The 7447-nt window shown below is 68.3% G+C and overlaps 1 pseudogene; it reads right to left on the reverse strand.

The window, feature by feature from the left end:
• Positions 1-453: 453 nt before the first annotated feature.
• On the reverse strand, positions 454-7276 carry LOC141736734 (vasopressin V2 receptor-like; annotated as a pseudogene).
• Between the last annotated feature and the right edge of the window lie 171 nt (positions 7277-7447).

The following is a 7447-nucleotide window of genomic DNA, read 5'->3' on the forward strand; positions in this document are numbered from 1 at the left end:
CTGAGTCCCCGCGGCCCTCGTGTGAGCCCCCGCGGTCCATCCTGACACGAGCCTCAGTGGCCCTCGTGCGAGCCCTCGTGTGAGCCCTCGTGTGCCCCGTCATCGCACGAGTCCTTGGGTCTGTCCTCCCACGAGCCCTCGTGGTCCCTCCTCGCACGAGTCCCCACGGCCCTCGCGTGAGCCCCCACGGTCCATCCTGACACGAGCCTCGGTGGCCCTCGTGCGAGCCCTGGTGCGAGCCCTCGTGCGAGGGGCTGGGCGTGTGCAGTGGGATGGTGATGGGGGCAGAGGATGCGGGCCGTGGTCCACCTTCACCTGAGTCCCCATGGTCCATCCTCGTGCCAACCCCCGTGGTCCTCGTGCCAGCCCTGGTGGCCCTTGTGCCGGCCCTCGTGCGAGCCCTCGTGCCCCGCCATTGCACGAGTCCCTCGCTCCGTCCTCCCACGAGCCCCCGTGGTCCGTCCTCGCCTGAGTCCCCGTGGTCCATCCTCGCACGAGTCCCCGTGGTCCATCCTGGCGCCAGCCCTGGTGGCCCTGGTGCGAGCCCTCGTGCCGGCCCCGGTGCGAGCCCTGGTGCGAGGGGCTAGGCGTGCGAGGCGGGGGCGGGGGCGGCGGGGGGGGGCAGGGCCGGGCGGCGGCAGGGGCAGAGGATTCGGGCCATGGCGCGGGAGAGGCTGGTGCTGAAGGCGGCGTAGATCCAGGGGTTGGTGCAGCTGGTCAGGCTGGCCAGCAGCATCAGGATGGTGAAAGCCGGCCCTGGGGACGTCACCCGGGGGTCACCCGCCGGGGGGTCACACCCCAACCCCCCCACCCCACCCCACCCCCCCCCCCGTGCCGGCCCCCGGCCATCCCTGTGTCCCCACGTCCCCATCTCCATCCCCCACCCCATCCCCGCGGCCCCGACCCCGTCTCCAACCCCCGGGTCTCCATGGCCCCACGGCCCCACCGCCAGCCCCACGTCCCCGTGTCCCCATCCCCATGTCCCCATGTCCCCAACCCCATCCCCACGTCCCCACGTCCCCAAACCCATCCCTGTCCCCAACCCCATCCCCATGTCCCCAACCCCATCTCCAACCCCCTGTCTCCATGTCCCCATGTCCCCAACCCCATCCCCACGTCCCCACGTCCCCAACCCCATCCCTGTGTCCCCAACCCCATCCTCGTGTCCCCATGTCCCCATGTCCCCAACCCCATCCCCATCCCCATGTCCCCACCTCCATCCCCAACCCCATCTCCATCTCCATGTCCCCCTGTCCCCAACCCCATCCCCCTGTCCCCAACCCCATGTCCCCAACCCCATCTCCACCCCCATGTCCCCGTGTCCCCAACCCCGTCCCTAACCCCATCTCCACGTCCCCATGTCCCCAACCCCATTCTCATGTCCCCAACCCCATCCCCGTCCCCAACCCCATCCCCATCCCTGTGTCCCCATGTCCCCAACCCCATCCCCATGTCCCCAACCCCATCTCCATCCCGTCTCCATCCCCATGTCCCCCTGTCCCCAACCCCATCCCTGTGTCCCCAACCCCATCCCCATGTGCCCATGTCCCCACGTCCCCAACCCCATCCCCACATCCCCACGTCCCCAAACCCATCCCTGTCCCCAACCCCATCCCTGTGTCCCCATGTCCCCATGTCCCCAACCCCATCCCCGTGTCCCCATGTCCCCGTGTCCCCATCCCCATCCCCATGTCCCCACCTCCATCCCCAACCCCACCTCCATCTCCATGTCCCCCTGTCCCCAACACCATCCCCCTGTCCCCAACCCCATGTCCCCAACCCCATCTCCACCCCCATGTCCCCGTGTCCCCAACCCCGTCCCCAACCCCATCTCCATGTCCCCATGTCCCCAACCCCATTCTCATGTCCCCAACCCCACCCCCATGTCCCCAACCCCATCTCCATCCTGTCTCCATCCCCATGCCCCCCTGTCCCCAACTCCATGTCCCCAACCCCATCTCCACCCCCATGTCCCCGTGTCCCCAACCCCGTCCCCAACCCCATCTCCATGTCCCCATGTCCCCAACCCCATCCCCATGTCCCCAACCCCATCTCCACCCCCATGTCTCCATGTCCCCATGTCCCCAACCCCATCCCCACGTCCCCGTGTCCCCACCTCCGTCCCCAACCCCATCCCCATGTCCCCAACCCCATCTCCACCCCCATGTCTCCATGTCCCCATGTCCCCAACCCCATCCCCGTGTCCCCAACCCCATCTCCAACCCCGTGTCTCCACGTCCCCATGTCCCCAACCCCATTCTCCTGTCACCAACCCAATGTCCCCAACCCCATCCCCATGTCCCCAACCCCATCTCCATCCCGTCTCCATCCCCACGTCCCCATGTCCCCAACCCCATCCCCGTGTCCCCAACCCCATCCCCGTGTCCCCATGTCCCCGTGTCCCCAACCCCATCCCCATGTCCCCAACCCCAACCCCATCCCCAACCCCCTGTCTCCATGTCCCCATGTCCCCAACCCCATCTCCACCCCCATGTCTCCATGTCCCCATGTCCCCAACCCCATCCCCATGTCCCCAACCCCATCTCCAACCCCGTGTCTCCACGTCCCCATGTCCCCAACCCCATTCTCCTGTCACCAACCCAATGTCCCCAACCCCATCCCCATGTCCCCAACCCCATCTCCATCCCGTCTCCATCCCCACGTCCCCATGTCCCCAACCCCATCCCCGTGTCCCCAACCCCATCCCCGTGTCCCCATGTCCCCGTGTCCCCAACCCCATCCCCATGTCCCCAACCCCAACCCCATCCCCAACCCCCTGTCTCCATGTCCCCCTGTCCCCAACCCCATCCCCACGTCCCCACGTCCCCAAACCCATCCCTGTCCCCAACCCCATCCCCATCCCTGTGTCCCCATGTCCCCAACCCCGTCCCCATGTCCCCAACCCCATCTCCAACCCCGTGTCTCCACGTCCCCATGTCCCCAACCCCATTCTCATGTCACCAACCCAATGTCCCCAACCCCATCCCCATGTCCCCAACCCCATCTCCACCCCTATGTCTCCATGTCCCCATGTCCCCATCCCCATCCCCATGTCCCCACCTCCATCTCCATGTCCCCCTGTCCCCAACACCATCCCCCTGTCCCCAACACCATGTCCCCAACCCCATCTCCATCCCTACGTCTCCATCCCCATGTCCTCCTGTCCCCAACCCCATCCCCATGTCCCCAACCCCATCTCCACCCCCATGTTCTCGTGTCCCCAACCCCATCTCCATGTCCCCCTGTCCCCAACCCCATTCTCATGTCCCCAACCCAATGTGCCCAACCCCATCCCCGTGTCCCCAACCCCGTGTCCCCAACCCCATCCCCATGTCCCCAACCTCATCTCCAACCCCAACCCCATCTCCATGTCCCCACGTCCCCAACCCCATCCCCATGTCCCCATCCCCGTGTCCCCAACCCCATGTCCCCATGCCATCCCCATGTCCCCATGTCCCCAACCCCATCCCCCTGTCCCCAACCCCATGTCCCCAACCCCATCCCCATGTCCCCACCTCCATCCCCAACCCCATCTCCATCTCCATGTCCCCATGTCCCCAACCCCATTCCCATGTCCCCAACCCCATCCCCATGTCCCCAACCCCACCTCCACCCCCATGTCTCCATGTCCCCATGTCCCCAGCCCCATCCCCACCTCCATCCCCAACCCCATCCCCATGTCCCCACGTCCCCATGTCCCCAACCCCATTCTCATGTCACCAACCCAATGTCCCCAAACCCATCCCCATGTCCCCAACCTCATCTCCACCCCCATGTCTCCATGTCCCCACCTCCGTCCCCACGTCCCCATGTCCCCACCTCCATCCCCAACCCCATCTCCATCTCCATGTCCCCATGTCCCCAACCCCATTCTCATGTCACCAACCCCATCCCTGTGTCCCCAACCCCATGTCCCCATGTCACCAACCCCATCCCCGTGTCCCCAACCCCATCTCCACCTCTGTGTCTCCATGTCCCCACGGCCAAACCTCCATCCCCACGTCCCCGTGTCCCCAACCCCATCCCCACGTCCCCATGTCCCCACCTCCATCCCCAACCCCATCTCCATCTCCATGTCCCCATGTCCCCAACCCCATCCCCCTGTCCCCAACCCCATCCCCACCCCCGTGTCCCCATGTCCCCTGCGTCCCCGCGTCCCCCCTCACCTTCCACGGGGGCCCGGGGGTCCCACACGGCCCACAGCTGGGCACAGAAGAAGGGGGCCCAGCACCCCACGTAGACCCCCAGCACCACCATGGCCATCCGGTGGCTCTTGGCCCTGGCCCTTCCCAGCCCCCTCCGCTGGCCCCGCGTCCCCAAAGCTCGCGTCACCGCCACCTGCAACCCCCCCAGCAACGCCGCCGGGGCCACCAAAACGGCCAACGCCACCCAGGTGACGTAAGCCCGGGCCCCCCAAGGTTGGATGAAGGCGGCCCAACAGTCCTTCTCGCCGGCCCCCACCTCCCGCTGGCCAAAAATCCCCACTTGGGGCAACCCGAAGAGCAACGCCAAGGTCCAGGCGGTGGCCAAGGGGCCCCAACGTCCCCGCGCCCGCCCGGCGGCCGAGCGAGCCCACCCCGCCGCGGCCCGAGCCCACCTCGTGGTGGCCCGCGCCCAGCCCGCCACGGCCCGAGCCCACCTCGTGGTGGCCCAAGACCAGCCCGCGGTGGCTTGAGGCCACCCCACGGTGGCCCGCGACCCCTCCACCGTGGCCCGCGACCACGCCACGATGGCCCGTGACCCCCCCATGGTGGCCCAAGGCCACCTCGTGGTGGCTCGAGGCCCCCCCGTGGTGGCTTGACCCCCCCTCATGGTGGCTTGTGAAGCCCCCGTGGTGGCCCGAGGCCACCCCGTGGTGGCCTGAGACATCCCCACGGTGGCCTGAGACACCCCCAGGGTGGCCTGGGGTGGCCCCGTGGTGGCTTGAGACCCCTCCATGGTGGCCCGAGCCCCCTCCATGGTGGCCCGTGACAAGGACCTCGCGGGCATCAGGGGGACACGGAGGTCTGGGGACATCAGGGGGGTACAAGGGGTTGGGGACGTTGGGGTGACATGGGGGGCTGTGGCCATGGGGGCGGCACAGGGGGTTGGGGACATCAGGGGGGTTGGGGACACGGGGGTGGCAGGGGGGGTTGGGGGCGTCAGGGTGCCGTTGGGGCTCGGTGGCACCGGGGTGACACGGAGGGTTGGGGACATCAGGGCGCCGTTGGGGCTCGGTGGCACCGAGGCGACATGGGGAGTCGGGGACGTCGAGGGGGCCGGGGGGGACCCTGCGGTGACAACGACGTCCCCGCTGTCCCCTTGTCCCCAACCCCCAGCGGGTTCCCACGTGCCGTCCCAAGTGTCCCGGCGTCCCTGCGCCCCCTCCCCGCTGTCCCCACGTCCCCAAGCCCAGCACCCGCTGCCTCCCCGCCTGCCACCCCCCGTGTCATCGCCGTCCCCGCGTCCCCAACCCCAGCACCCGGTGGGTCCCCTCGCCGTGTCCCCGATGTCCCCCACTCCCCGTGCCCCACCCCTGGTGTCCCCGTGTCCCCACGTCCCAGCCCTGGTGTCCCCACCTCCCCACGCCCCATCCCCGTTGTCACCAATGTCCCCAAGCCCCCGTCCCCAGCACCCAATGGGTCCCCACGTGCCACCACTGGTGTCCCCACATCCTTGTACCCCATCCATGATGTCCCCATGTCCTTGTGACCCATCCCTGGTGTCCCCACGTCCCCGTGACCCATCCCTGGTGTCCCCACATCCTTGTGACCCATCTCTGGTGTCCCCACATCCTTGTGACCCATCTCTGGTGTCCCCATGCCCCTGTCCCCAACACCCAATGGGTCCCCATGTGCCACCACTGGTGTCCCCACGTCCTTGTACCCCATCCATGATGTCCCCACGCCCCCATGTGCCACCCTTGGTGTCCCCATGTCCTTGTGACCCATCCCTGGTGTCCCCCTGCCCCCATCCCCAACACCCAATGGGTCCCCACGTGCCACCCTCCGTGTCCCCACGTCCTTGTACCCCATCCATGATTTCCCCACGTCCTTGTGACCCATCCCTGGTGTCCCCACGTCCCCGTGACCCATCTCTGGTGTCCCCACATCCTCGTACCCCATCCGTGGTGTCCTCACGTCCTTGTGACCCATCCCTGGTGTCCCCACACCCCTGTCCCCAACACCCAATGGGTCTCCATGCTCTATCCTTGGTGTCCCCACGTCCTTGTGCCCCATCCCTGGTGTCCCCACGTCCCCGTCCCCAACACCCAATGGGTCCCCATGTGCCACCCTTGGCGTCCCCACGTCCTTGTACCCCATCCATGATGTCCCCATGTCCTTGTGACCCATCCCTGGTGTCCCCACGCCCCCATGCTCCATCCCTGGTGTCCCCACACCCCCGTCCCCAACACCCAATGGGTCCCCATGTGCCACCCTCAGCGTCCCCACGTCCTTGTGACCCATCCCTGGTGTCCCCACGTCCCCATGCTCCATCCTTGGTGTCCCCACGTCCTTGTGACCCATCCCTGGTGTCCCCACGTCCCCGTCCCCAACACCCAAAGGGTCCCCATGCTCCATCCTTGGTGTCCCCACGTCCTTGTGACCCATCCCTGGTGTCCCCACGTCCCCGTCCCCAACACCCAAAGGGTCCCCATGCTCCATCCTTGGTGTCCCCACATCCTTGTGACCCATCCCTGGTGTCCCCCCGTCCTTGTGACCCATCCCTGGTGTCCCCCCGTCCCCGTCCCCAACACCCAAAGGCTCCCCATGCTCCATCCTTGGCGTCCCCACGTCCTTGTGCCCCGTCCCTGGTGTCCCCCCGCCCCCGTCCCCAGCAACCCCCCCTCCCCCGCCCCTGCCCTCCCCTCCCCTCCGCCCCCCCCCCAAGCGGTGGCCCCCCAGGGGCCTGCAGATGGCCCGGTGGCGGTCATAAGCCATGGCCACCGCCACGTAGGCCGAGGCGAACATGGCCACCCCTTGGAGGTACTTGGTGAGGCGACAGAGGACGTCGGGCCCCCGGAAGCGGTCGGTGACGTCCCAGAGGAGCTGGGGGAGCACCTGCCCCCCCGCCACCCCCAGGTCGGCCACGCTGAGGTGACGCAGGTAGCGGCGTAAGGGGGGGGCCGGTCGGGGACCCCCCCCGGGGCGACGGGACAAGGCCAGCAAGACCAAAGCGTTGCCCCCAAGGCCAAGGTCAAGACGACGGCCAGGACCCCCACCTCAGCCGCCGCCAGCTGGGGGTCCCGGGGGGGCCAAGGGGTGTCCGAGGGGGGGGGAGGCGGCGGCGGGGGGGTCTGTGGGGAGATGGGGGGGGGGGTTAGAGAGGGGGGTCTGGGGGGGAAATGGGGGGGAGAGGGGTCTGGGGGTGGTTTGGGGGTCTGGGGGGGGTCTGGGGGGTCCTGGGGGGGTCAGGGGGTGTCCAAAGTGGGGGAGGCGGCAGACCGTGGGAGACCCCCCCCACGGTC

Source organism: Larus michahellis, unplaced genomic scaffold, assembly GCF_964199755.1.
Source record: "Larus michahellis unplaced genomic scaffold, bLarMic1.1 SCAFFOLD_524, whole genome shotgun sequence".
In the NCBI taxonomy this organism is placed as follows: domain Eukaryota; kingdom Metazoa; phylum Chordata; class Aves; order Charadriiformes; family Laridae; genus Larus; species Larus michahellis.